This window comes from Grampus griseus, assembly GCF_964374135.1.
Source record: "Grampus griseus genome assembly, chromosome: 3".
Taxonomy (NCBI): domain Eukaryota; kingdom Metazoa; phylum Chordata; class Mammalia; order Artiodactyla; family Delphinidae; genus Grampus; species Grampus griseus.
The window spans coordinates 53925523-53937842 of record NC_139019.1 but is presented as its reverse complement, the minus strand read 5'-3'; the positions used below and the strand labels follow the sequence as shown (position 1 = coordinate 53937842).

General features: G+C 42.2%; 1 protein-coding gene across 1 annotated transcript in view; it reads right to left on the bottom strand.

Annotated features, from left to right (window-relative positions):
• PIK3R1 (phosphoinositide-3-kinase regulatory subunit 1) overlaps positions 1 to 578 on the bottom strand; it is a 168493-nt gene extending 167915 nt beyond the window's left edge. Inside the window, exon 1 of the mRNA XM_082651159.1 lies at positions 492 to 578. The gene's annotated coding sequence lies outside the window, so the exon portion shown is untranslated. The remainder of the gene's footprint in view (positions 1 to 491) is intronic.
• Positions 579 to 12320: the final 11742 nt, after the last annotated feature.

Sequence of the window (12320 nt, the reverse complement as noted above, 5' to 3'; positions counted from 1 at the left end):
GCTCTAGAGCGCAGGCTCAGTAGTTGTGGCGCTCGGGCTTAGTTGCTCCGTGGCATGTGGGATCTTCCCGGACCAGGGCTCAAATCTGCGTCCCCGGCATTGACAGGCGGAATCCTAACCACTGTGCTACCAGGGAAGTCCGAGAACACAGTTTTTTTTTTTCCTTCTAAATTGAAGGCTGAACCTTTTCACGAAGACGGCAGCGAAAGCGAAGAAGGAAGGTTGGCTATGTGACGCCCCTGCCCCTCCCAATGCTGAAACCAAACCAAAGGCTTTGACGGCCAATGTGGCAGCACTGAACGGCACCCACAAGCACAAGAAAAAGAAGAGGCACACGTCACCCATCCATGGCAGTCCAAGATACTGCTGCGCCGCAGGCTGCCCAAACATCCTCGGAAGAGCACTCGCAGGAAAGACACGCTTGACCACTACACTGTCATCACGTCCTGCCTGACCACCGAATCGACGAAGATAGAGACAACACAACATACCTGTGTTCACTGTAGATGGAAGGCCAACGAGCACCAGCTCAGACAGGCTGTGAGGAAGCTCTATGACTCTGACGTGGCCGAGGTCAACGTCCTGATCAGGCCTGATGGAGAGAAAAAGGCTTATGTTCCACTGGTTCCCAACCATGATACTTTGGTGTTGCCCACAAAATTGGGATCACCTAAACTGAGTTCAGCTGACTTATTCTACATATAAATGTTTCACCATAGAAAAGATAATAAAGGCTGACTGTACTTCTAATTGAATATCACTAGTATTGAAAATTTCACAAAACCATGCTGGGTGGGCTCTACAAAAATTCATGCTAGGTGACTTTAGGGGCTGAAAAGCTTTTTTTGTTTGTTTTTGCTTGTTTGTTTGTTTTTCCTCACCTCTTGTCAATTCCCTATTGATTTCCTTTTGGACTGCTTCCGAACTCTCCATTCCCAAGCGTTCCATCCTATACTCTATCTTGATCTCAAGACTACCCACTAACAACTCACAGAAGATCATTTGGGAAGTAGTGCTCCACCTTCCTTTCTAACCCCCTATTCCTTTCCTTCCCCTATTTGGTTTTGCTTTCCTAAAAAAAAGTTTCTTCTTTCTTTCCAAGGTGAACTTCTCAATCCAAGTTCTCATTTCTGTCCACTATTAGCTGCTCCATTAATTACCCTCTCTCAACTTCATGTTCAAATTTTCCTCCAATTTTTTTAATCTGCATGGTATCAGAGTTCCCACACTAAATCAAGAGGAAGAAAAATATTAACAGAAGCTGAAATAACGAACCAAAATATCTCCAATCCAAAGGTGAATAAATAACACTATTTAATCAATCATAGGGTTGGAAGCTGGAGGTGGGAAGAGGGGGTGGAGAGACATATCCATAACACAAAATAAACTTCAATAAAAGATAATAATAACTTGGTTTCTTGTGCCCCCAGACAACTGCTGATTTGCTATCACTTTAGATGAGTTCACCTTTTCTATAATTTTATATAAATGGAATAATACAATAGGTCCTTTTTTTATCTGGATTCTTTCACTTAGACTAATTATTTTGAGATTCATAAATTTTTTCATATACATAGCTCATTCCTTTTTATTGCTGAGTAGTATTCCATCATAAGGATGGAACATAATTGTTTTTATCTGTTCACCTGTTGGGCACTTGGGTTTCTTTTGGAAGTGTTCTATTATAAATAGCTGCTAAGGAACACTTTTATACAAGTCACTTATGGACATACACTGTCATTTTCCTTGGGTAAGTATGTATGTGAGGAATGGCTGAGTTCGTATGGTAGGAGTATGTTTAACTTTTTTTTAAGCAAAGGACAAACTGTTTTCCAAAGTGGTGTACCTCTCTGAACATTTTAAACATTTCCAACATCCATTTTTTTGGGGGGTAAATTATATGAATGGAAAATATGCGGAGTTAAATAGTGTGACTAGTACAAGATAAGGTTTCTAAAGAAAAATCACGTCTAGTCAGCTATGTTTTTGGTCAAGTCCTAGGAATATGATCCTCCGCGTCTGCTTTGCGGAACAACACGCTTCGAGTATTCAACAACCTGAGCACATGTGCCAAACAAATGCATTCACCGACCAAATAGCAGCTGTTCTTGGAAGGGTGGCTGATGAACCGGCAGGGCTACGGCAGCACTGGAGGCTAAGCAGGGTGGCCTTGTTCCAGGAGCCTAACTCTCTCATTCGGTTTAATGGTTTTGGCAACATGTGCTACTTATGTCGTCCTTATTTTGATGAAGCTTCCAGTTTTCATTACCCCCGTGGGAAATCTATTTTAAACAAGCCGCTGATGGCACTGTGTACGTACACACACATGTTCGCACACAGAATTACATATAGAAGCCTAGATATCTTCTCTTGCTCCACTAAGACTGAAGGTCATAGTTGTGACGCAATCTGTGTTATGACCATCTGAGCATCTTTTCACTTCTGAGTTACTAAACTGAGTGGGAAACCTGTGGTGTTGACTTAGCAAGCTTCCCAAGCCAGGGCTAGGACAAGCAGAAGGTCAGTGTGGACTGGTGAGAGAAGCTGGATAAACTCCAGCCTGAAACTGTGGGGAGAGATAAGGGGTCACGCTGTGGCCACTGGAGGTGGCGGTGGGACAGATCATGATTAAGTACAAATGGTGTCAGGGTGGCAGACTGCATGTAGGAGGCGCTCTCCTGGGTACTGCTGATGGTTAGTCCCAAACTTTCTGCTGCATCACCACTCAACCAAACTAAAAAGAAAGTCTCCTTAGAGATGGCACTTTGGCGAGTTACTGGCTTTCTCCATTTAGTTCTGCTGCATTCCTGTCCCCTGCACTGTATAATGAATTAAAAAGCACAATGCATCCGAACTCTGATGCAAGACACTTCAGGGCATTCGGGCTACACAGAGATTTGTAAGTTATAGCTCAGCACAGGCTTCAACGATTAACTTTTGTTTTGGGCCAGGCCCTCCCTCTTTCGCTTCCCTCCAGGCTCTGGTTCTTCCTCTAGGCTTGACCTCTGAGGCTTATTCAATTCTCAGCCCAAACCAAGGCAGGTCCACTTTAAGGGATCATGGTCTTTTCCTTACTGACTCTTGGGCTCCCTGCAGTTTCAGGGTGAAAGGCTCTTCTTGCACTGACCTCAACCAGATCCCTTAAACAAAGGGGGGACTGTGCCTTACTCTCCCCTTCTCCATTCTGGGGACCCCAGAGCATCTTACACTCTTCACAGATAACAGCTGCCATGTTTTCCCCAATTCTCTGGTTCTTTTTAATTCCAAACTCTACCCTCTTTGGAGAAACCCCCAACTCCCGTTAACCAATACACTTCCCTCCTTTCAGAAAACCACCTCTAGGCTGTGCCGCCTCAGATAGCATCACTGTCATGAGCTCAGTGGTTATACATAAACTAACAAAGTTCACTGGGAAAAGTACGGCCCTAAACTTAGTTTATGGAAAGGACAGGCTTTTAAGCAAAAAAGGCTGAATTCATTTACTAACTGGGTAACTCTAGGCAAGTTACATTGAACCTGTTTCCTAGTCTGCGAAATGAGGATAATAATATCTATTTCTCAGGGTTGTTTATGAAGATTGGGTGGGATGTTGTGGGCAGAATTACTCTAAGCCATGAGTTTCTTTTAATGCATATGGTCAGGGAGGGTCACAAAAGTGTCAGGCTTGGTTTCAATCTCGACTCTGGTAACAGCTGTGACCCTGAACAGCTTGCTTAATTCTTGGAGTTTCAGTTTCCTCATCTGTATAATTAGGCTAATGTTACAAATGCCTTGAAAGGATTAAATGAGACCAGGCATTTTCATATGCACTGAGCCTAGTATTTTTGCATAAAAATGACACAGATCCAAAGGTTAGTATGATTAGAGAACTTAAGATGTCAAGACTTCCTGGAATTCCCATTCTGCCCAAAGCAGAGGATCCAGTACTTTCTGCTTAGCCTTGCTGATAATTTTCAGATCCAGACCCCAGAAAAAGCAGTCAGGGAACACATTACTTTCTACACAGTTCTGAACAACTGGAAACAATTGGACAGGAATGTGAACATGACTCTCACCTTCAAATTCATAAGAGCTGTGGAAGAAAATGCCAGATGGGGTTTGACATGAACTTCAGGGAGCCAGTGGCCCCAAAGCCTGACTCTTCTGTTACTCATGCCTGATTGGTTCCCTTTCCAATGGGAAAGGACTTTCAGCCCTTCTCCTATCTCCACACTTGGAACCCTGCTCCTATGTCATTGGAAAAAACTGAGGTCATCCAGCACACACTTCCTCGGTTTCCCTACCTTCCACCTTCCCTCGTTCGTCTGCATCCATCCTCACTGGTCTCCTTTCCTCTCTGCGTGGCTGACTCTGCCCATCACCTCATTCTTTTATATGGGACCTCAGACCTCAGGACAATATTAAACTCCCTTGAATCATAAATTCCTTTCTTTCTACTTACTGCCCTTCTTTTCTTTCCTCAGGCGCAGCTATTTTCTTACTTCTCTCATTATATAATTGTCCTCGACCCTGAAGCTCCTTCAAACTGCTCCCCTCCCTGTCATGACCAAAATTCTTCCACAAAGAGTCTACACACACCAACTCGGTTCCTTGACCATCTTATCACAGAGCTGCATCTGGCCTCCGCCAGCACCATTTCCCACTTTCTGACCCCTCAAAAGACAAAGGTTTTGTTTTGGTTTTCGGTTGCCTGGACCCCTATACAGCTGGTGACACTGCAGACCCACTCTTCTCTCTTGGAACTCCTCCCTCACCCTCCATCACATCCCTTCCCTTTGGTTTTCTTCCTATTTTTCTCATTATTATTCCAGAGTCTTCTTCATGGCCAACTTAACCTCTGCCAGTACTCCCAGGTGGAGTTTGCCCAGACTCTGCCCATTGCCTTGCTGTTGTTGTTCCTCGTTTATCCACATCCCTCGAGCAATCTCATTTACCCAGGACTGGCTACATAATTTGTGAGGCTTAGGGCAAAATGAAAAATGCAGGGTCCTTTGCTCAACAATGATTACAAATTTCAAGATGACATGAGCAGAGCATGGGTTTCAAGCATGGGTCCTTGGCAACTGCACGAGTTGCATGTTCATGAAGCCGGCCCTGTGTTCAACTGTAGAACTTCCAGTGCACAGTGTCTCCTAGGTCTGTGTTTCCAGCCCAGACCCCTGTTCTGTGCTCTAGGCTTAAACACTATTCTGTATGAACATCACTCCCTCTTGCTCCAGGTAGATTTTGTTTTACTCCTGATGCTTTCACTCACCAGCTGTGTGATGTTGGGCAAGACATTCACTGTCTCTGAGCTTCAGTGTCAGTGTAAAACGTGCAAGGCTATGCGAAAGCTTGTGCAAGTATCAAGCTGGTAAGTAATCATGGATGTTGATAATATACCCTATCAACAGCTATAAACCGTCCACCTTCATAAAAGGTAAGAAGTCCCAAAGCAGGAAGACTTGGTAGCTGCTACATTATGAGTGCTGGCTCCTTACCAGTGGTTTGGAAATTGTGCACATTAGGACAAATAAGTAGTAACCTTTGCAAAGAGCTTGGGACTAATTTTTGCCCGAAAGTTGTTATTTTAAAAAATATGCAATATTATACTGCAACAAAAGAAAAAGGACTCAGAGTGTTCACTCACCAAAGATCTAGTCAGTCTCGTTCTAGGAACTTGACATCATGTGCTTTGATCTGATGGCCAGGCTCCCATCTCATATAAGCAAAGAAAGTGGATTCACGCAGCAAAACCAGACCACTGGGCTGCAAACGCCCACAGTGAGATTGCTTGTTTGGTGAGTGATTGGTGTATTTCCTACTTTCTACTGGACATAACCAAGATATCCTGCCGGAATCTAAAGCTCAACGTGTCCCACACAGAACTCAACCATTCCCTTCCTTCTCAAAGCTGCTTCTTTTCCTCAATCCTGGATGTCAGTTACTGATCACCAAGTCACTGAAGCTAAAAACCCGATCAGTTTGTACCGTGCTCTCCCTCCTTCACCCCGGCAAATCCCGGCCCCTCCCCAGACACATCGGAAGCAAGACAGAGAGTAAGCACATCTACAATCATAGAGAGGATGATGGTCAGATGTGACAAGATAAAAATAGAAAACGGCACTGTATGACAGCACACATCATAAATAAAAAAGATAATTTACCACATAAGATATTGTTTATAATAATATTGATTTCATATTTATAGCCCCAATCATATTAATACTATGATTGATATTCTTCTTACTTTTACCATTATTTCTCAGGTAGAATTACCACCCAGACTATTTAAAATGGCCCATAAATCAACAAGAAAAAGCAGACATACATCGAGGAGTATGCAAAGAAAATGAGCAGGCAAGCCACAGAAATAACAGATCCACATCCTTCTCAAAAGGATCTCAATCTAGTAATGATTAGGGAAATGCAGACTAAAATGATGAAATAATTTCCACCTATCAGATTGGTTAAGAAAGAAAAGAGGATGATTAGTTTTGACCAGGTGGTGGTAAAGGGTAGCGTCTGAAGACAAACACTACTTAAAACGCATATGCCTGGGGCTTCCCTGGTGGCGCAGTGGTTAAGAATCCGCCTGCAGATGCAGGGAACACGGGTTCGAGCCCTGGTCCGGGAAGATCCTACATGCCGCGGAGCAACTAAGTCCGTGCACCACAGCTACTGAGCCTGCGCTCTAGAGCCCACGAGCCACAACTACTGAGCCCGCGCGCCTAGAGCCCGTGCTCCACAACAGGAGAAGCCACCGCAATGAGAAGCCCGCACACCGCAAGGAAGAACAGCCCCCGCTCGCCGCAGCTAGAGAAAGCCCGCACGCAGCAACCAAGACCCAACACAGCCAAAAATAAACAAATTAATTAATTAAAAAACAACAACAAAAAACGCATATGCCTTTGAATCAGAAATTCTACTAGGTGGCTATGCTAAGAAATTCTTGCACATTTGCACAAAGAGACATTCACAAAGATGTTTCACTGAAACACTTTCTGTGGTGGCAAAAAAGGGGGCAGGATAACCTAAATGTACATCTGTTGGAAATAATTAAGCAAATTATATTGTATCTATACAAGAATATTAAAGAACAGATGAAAAGAATGAAATGTGTTTATAAATTCTAACTAGGAACATCTCTACACATTGTTAAGTGAAGAAAGGTTGTCATTTCTGTAAAATGAAAACAAAGTAAAACTTAATTGTATCATACTTACAGAAATGGTATAGACAGATTTGGAAGGGTCTGCACCCAATGATTAGGTGTGTAGGATGGGGAGTGTCATGGGGGAGGGGGATGAAGGGGAGCTTGGCACTTTTTACTCTATGTAATTCCCTGTTTGAATTTGTATAATGAGAATGAACAGCCATATTAATTATGAAACTTAAAACTATAATTTTAGTTATTTAAAAAAAAACCATGGCTGAGTCATTCATTATCTCACTCTCAGGCCAAAATACTTGATTTTATACATGTTTGTATAATCAAAGTGAGGTTTATAAGCTATGTTTATCAGAGCCCCTCAACATGCTTTGCTTGGGGGACCACACCAACAGATCCCCCAGGCCCCACACCCTGTGGATTTAATTCAATATATATGGGATGGTCCCAGGAATTTGCATTTTTAACAAATTCATGATCAGAGTTGGAGAACTACTAGAGCAGGGAATTAACTGTGTTTGGGTTTCTTTGCCCCTTGAATGGTTTTAAATTCCAGGTTCTCTATAAGGAGCCTAGAAAATCAGACAGATTAACACAGTGTAGGAAAAGGAGACTGTAATTTAGTAGCTAAATTTTAAAAAATGCTGCCCAACCACCTGTGTTTGTGAATGCAGGTGCTGACCTGTGTCTACCTGAAGTGGTGACTTATATGCAAATTCACACCTGCCAGATCTGTACCAACTCAGAGGAGGCAAAAGAATGTTCCTACTTCCAGGGTTTGGGCTTCTGCTCCTAATTATGGTTGTACTTTTTTTTTTTTTTTTTGCGGTACGCGGGCCTCTCACTGTTGTGGCCTCTCCCGTTGCGGAGCACAGGCTCCGGATGCGCAGGCTCAACGGCCGTGGCTCACGGGCCTAGGTGCTCCGCGGCATGTGGGATCTTCCCAGACCGGGGCATGAACCCGTGTCCCCTGCATCGGCAGGCGGACTCTCAACCACTGCGCCACCAGGGAAGCCCGATGGTTGTACTTTTGCTTGGTATTCTCCAAGGAGATTTCTCTCTGCTAGCCAATACAAATTCAAGAAAAAGAAACAAACCAAACAACCAAAACCCAGCTCTCTGTGCTTTAAGGATTGTAACACTTATACAATATTAGTTTGCTATCTGCCTGTTCTTTCTCCCTCAAGACAGAGCGACTCAAGGACCAAGCTTATTAGCTCCGTAACTCCAGCAGCCTGCATCATTCCTGCTGATCCATATTAGATGTTATGAGGTTCCTATTTTCTTCTACTATGAGGTACTTTCTGTTTCATAATACAATCTAGAAATTATAGTCTGTGAAATGAAAATTTCCCCAATTTTTATCTCTCCTGCTTTTCACCACCTATTTTGTCTTCTTGACTTGGATAAATGCAGTGAAGGTGACTTATTAACACCGTTCTTTAGAAATGTGGGCTCTAAACCTTCCAGATCATATTGATTTCTATTCTTTCAAGATGTTTTACTTCCAATTTATTCACATTATTTATGTACCTATATCCGAACACCACATTTTATTAAAATTATTTGTTAAATATTTGTTCAGGTGTCTGTTCTCCTTCACTGGGCTGTCAGTTCCTTTACTCCAGGTAACGGACCCAGGGCCTGGCACATAGAAAGTGTTCACGAGCATTTTACAGGGTTTAGGAGTTTGACAAATCATTTTAATTTCTACACTTGTTTCTGATATGGCAACACTTTTTCACTAAAAAAAAAAAAGACTAAAGTAAAACAGCATATTTTTGGGAAAAACAACTTAGTTGAATTTTTATATAAAGATGAGATCTCAGTCAAAGAAACCCTGAAAGTAGTCAGTGGGGTAGCTACAGTAGAACCCATACTTAAGAAACAAGTACTACATTCATTTAATGACATTTTCACTCCCGCTGATCCTATGCTTAGAAAGCAAATAAGGTGCCCTAAGTCAATTTTAGTTTGCCTAGCCAATCCTGAAATTCTGATTTTAGTAACTAAAATTTGGTCTCTTTATGACAACTTAATAAGAGTAACTCATACTTGTGCTCTTGGTCTTTTCTGTTGTTCTTCACTTTCAAGAGCCTTCTGCCCTTGTCCCTGGCCCTTTAACATGTGAAGACTGAGGGAGAGAGAGAAAATCGATTGTCCAAATATTGACCCACTTCACAATGTTGGTGCCACCTGACTCTTCAGCTGCCTGAAAGCTCATGATCCACCTTTCCCCACCGGCGAGGACCACATTGACCCGAGCTGAAGGCCAGTGATTATGTCTAGCGCAGTGCTTGATTTCATGAAAAAAGCAGTTGAGAATCAGTCACCTTTTGGGGCGACTTTTCCAGCTAGGATTGCTGACTCCAATTTCAGTTTTTCTTTGATTCTCAGTTTTGAGGTACCAGACCTGCTAAGCATAATGCAACATATTGTTATCTTTATTTATTAGTCTCTAAGCGAATTAATTATCTTTAGCAGCTACCAAGCTCTCCATGATTTACGGGCCCTCTCAAGCTTTTGTTCTCATCTGCCATCCAGGATTTCATCTATTTTTCATGCCAGGCAACAGTAATTTGCCTGAAATTCCACTTTAATGCTGTGAAGATGACAGCTTCTACCTCTGAAATGCCTTTAGGGCCTTGACACACCAGAAAAACCACATTTCAGTTCTCTATTAGTTGTAACTTACTTCTGCTATCATTTAGGAAAAAAGGCGTATATACGTATATAGAAAATAGTTTTCTTTGGTCATGTGAAGATGACATTTAGGTTGCAGCCCTCAAGGATATTAAAATACACTTCAGGCTATCTGTGTAAAGGGGGAAATCCCACCAGATCTTGGCAAACTCTAGTTGCTAGAACTTATTCTAGCTTCTCTATTGCTACTTTCAATGTTTATCACATACACTGAAAGATTCAACTGAAATTCAGGCCAAGACTTTGTGTGGATTCACACCGAACTTCCCTGTACTGTGAATATCAAAGGGTAAGATACCCTTAGGTTCACTCAACCGTGTGTCTAGAGAGAAGAGGGACTCTGTGAAAAATGCCGTCATTTCTTTTAGAGTGCCCACGTGAGGGGTATCAAGTGTACAAGGTGAAGCCATCAATCCCACTGGATTTACCTGGGCACTTCAAAGACTGAGCCCAGCCCAGACTTATGCAATCAGACTCTTTGGGAGTCACCCAGGGTGGATGTCTAATGAATTCCCCAGGTGATTCCAACCCAACTTGATAGGGAAAGCACTAACTCCAGCAGTGGTTCCCCAACATCACTGTGGTAAAGAGTGACAGAGGGAGCTGTCATTAAAATGCAGACCGTGAAGCTCCAACCCCACAGATGCAGGTTCAGTAGGGCTGGCTTGGGGCCCAGGAATTTGCATTGTTAATGAGCATCTCAGGTGAAACTGCTGCTGGTAGGCCAAAGAAACACGTTTTGAGATACACGGGTGTAGCAGTTAACCAGAATCTAGCAGAGACACAGCGAATTACTAAGTATCATCTGATGAGTGCCAGTTATTACAGGGGAGTTGAGTGCAATATTCAAAATTACTGGAAGAATCATGCAAAAAGCTCTCTTTCTGATAGTGGGATATTAGTTTTAGCTTTCATTACTGAAGATAGAGCAATAGTAGGAAGAAATAAGTATAAAAAGGTACAAAGAGCCATCTAGCAATTGTCACTTTTATGTATACAGAACCCAAGGAAAATGTGAGAATTTATTTTTCTGCCCCCTTTTCTCCTCCAATCAATGCATGATTTGCTGTTTTACTAGAGAAGTCAAATAAACCAAAAGATAAAAGAATTTATAACCTTCCAATATTTTTCCTGTTCCCTGCTCCATGTAACTACTGTTAAGGTTATCTGGCTACACAAGCTCTTCGAAAATGCAATCAGACCAAGTCAGTTTCCTTCAAGGATTCCCAGATATTCTCAGGATCAAGTCCAGACTCCTGAGCACGGCCGGGAAAGGGCGCATGAGATCTGGTCCCTTCACACTGCTCCACCTACCATCTCTTGCCCTTGTTTAGTTCTAGGTCAAGTTGCCAAAAATTGATTCATTGGAAACAAATTTAACTAGAAAACCAAAATCTTAAAGATACCCAAAATATTAACATTCCCCCCAAATGTGTGTGTGTTTTTTTAAGTATAGCTTGTGGCAGTTTACGTTGAATGAGATTTTTAAACAGCTTCTGATGATTTCTGCCATGCTTTAGTTGACTGGTTCTCATTTCATTGAATATCATTTCTTAAAATGCTTCTATTTAACATCTGTGACTAATCAATCCATTCATTTAACACTATGGCACAGAGTATGGACAGAAGCAACTTTATATTGCAGGTGGGGAGGGGGTGTCGGAGGAGGTAGCCATGGAAAGATCTAGGGGAAGAGCATTCCAAACTCTTTGATAACGATATTTAATTTTTTTTTTTTTTTAAAGTAATGTTTACAGCATTTTATACGTTTTATAGCAAGTCATGTAGCTGCCAGCTAGGGAACTGAGTAGCTGGTATTTTTAGCATTCCAGCCTCATTAGGGAACAACCCCACTGAAAGGGGATTCAGATGTGGGTTGCCAAAAAGAATGATAAATACCATTGGTAACACGTGGGAGGGTACTGGGGGGATAAAAAGTTTAAACAATTTAAAATCATATATAAACACTGTTTTCCATTAGTTTCCTGTTAGTCTAATCTCACGGAAGTAATTTAACTTCGTTTTCAGGGCCCAGCCAAAGTTTCTGTACTTTAAGTCCTTTGGATTTATGATTTGGGGAATGAGCATTTCTTGTGAATTTCAAATTGCCTCAACTGAAACTAATTAAATGGTGAGAAACAGCCTTAAAGGCTGTTGCAACCCTTTATGGAAAATGGTGGGCTATAATATTTGGAGAAAGTTAACTAAGCTTTTGATGAACTGAAAAATTGGCAAATTGGTCACTAGTACATTGGTGATAACTGAGAATGGAATTTTGGCAAATTCCCCAGATTACATTCTCTGTGCCACAGTCATGCTGATATTTTTTGGTAAAAAAAAGAAAAACCATCTCCAGCCTCCTTCCTGACCTCCACACATAAATTTCTCTCCACTGAGGTCTACAGACCGTGGGTCTCTTCCCCCGACCCCCTCCCAGTTGCCAGGAGCATCACATCCCCTACCCTCC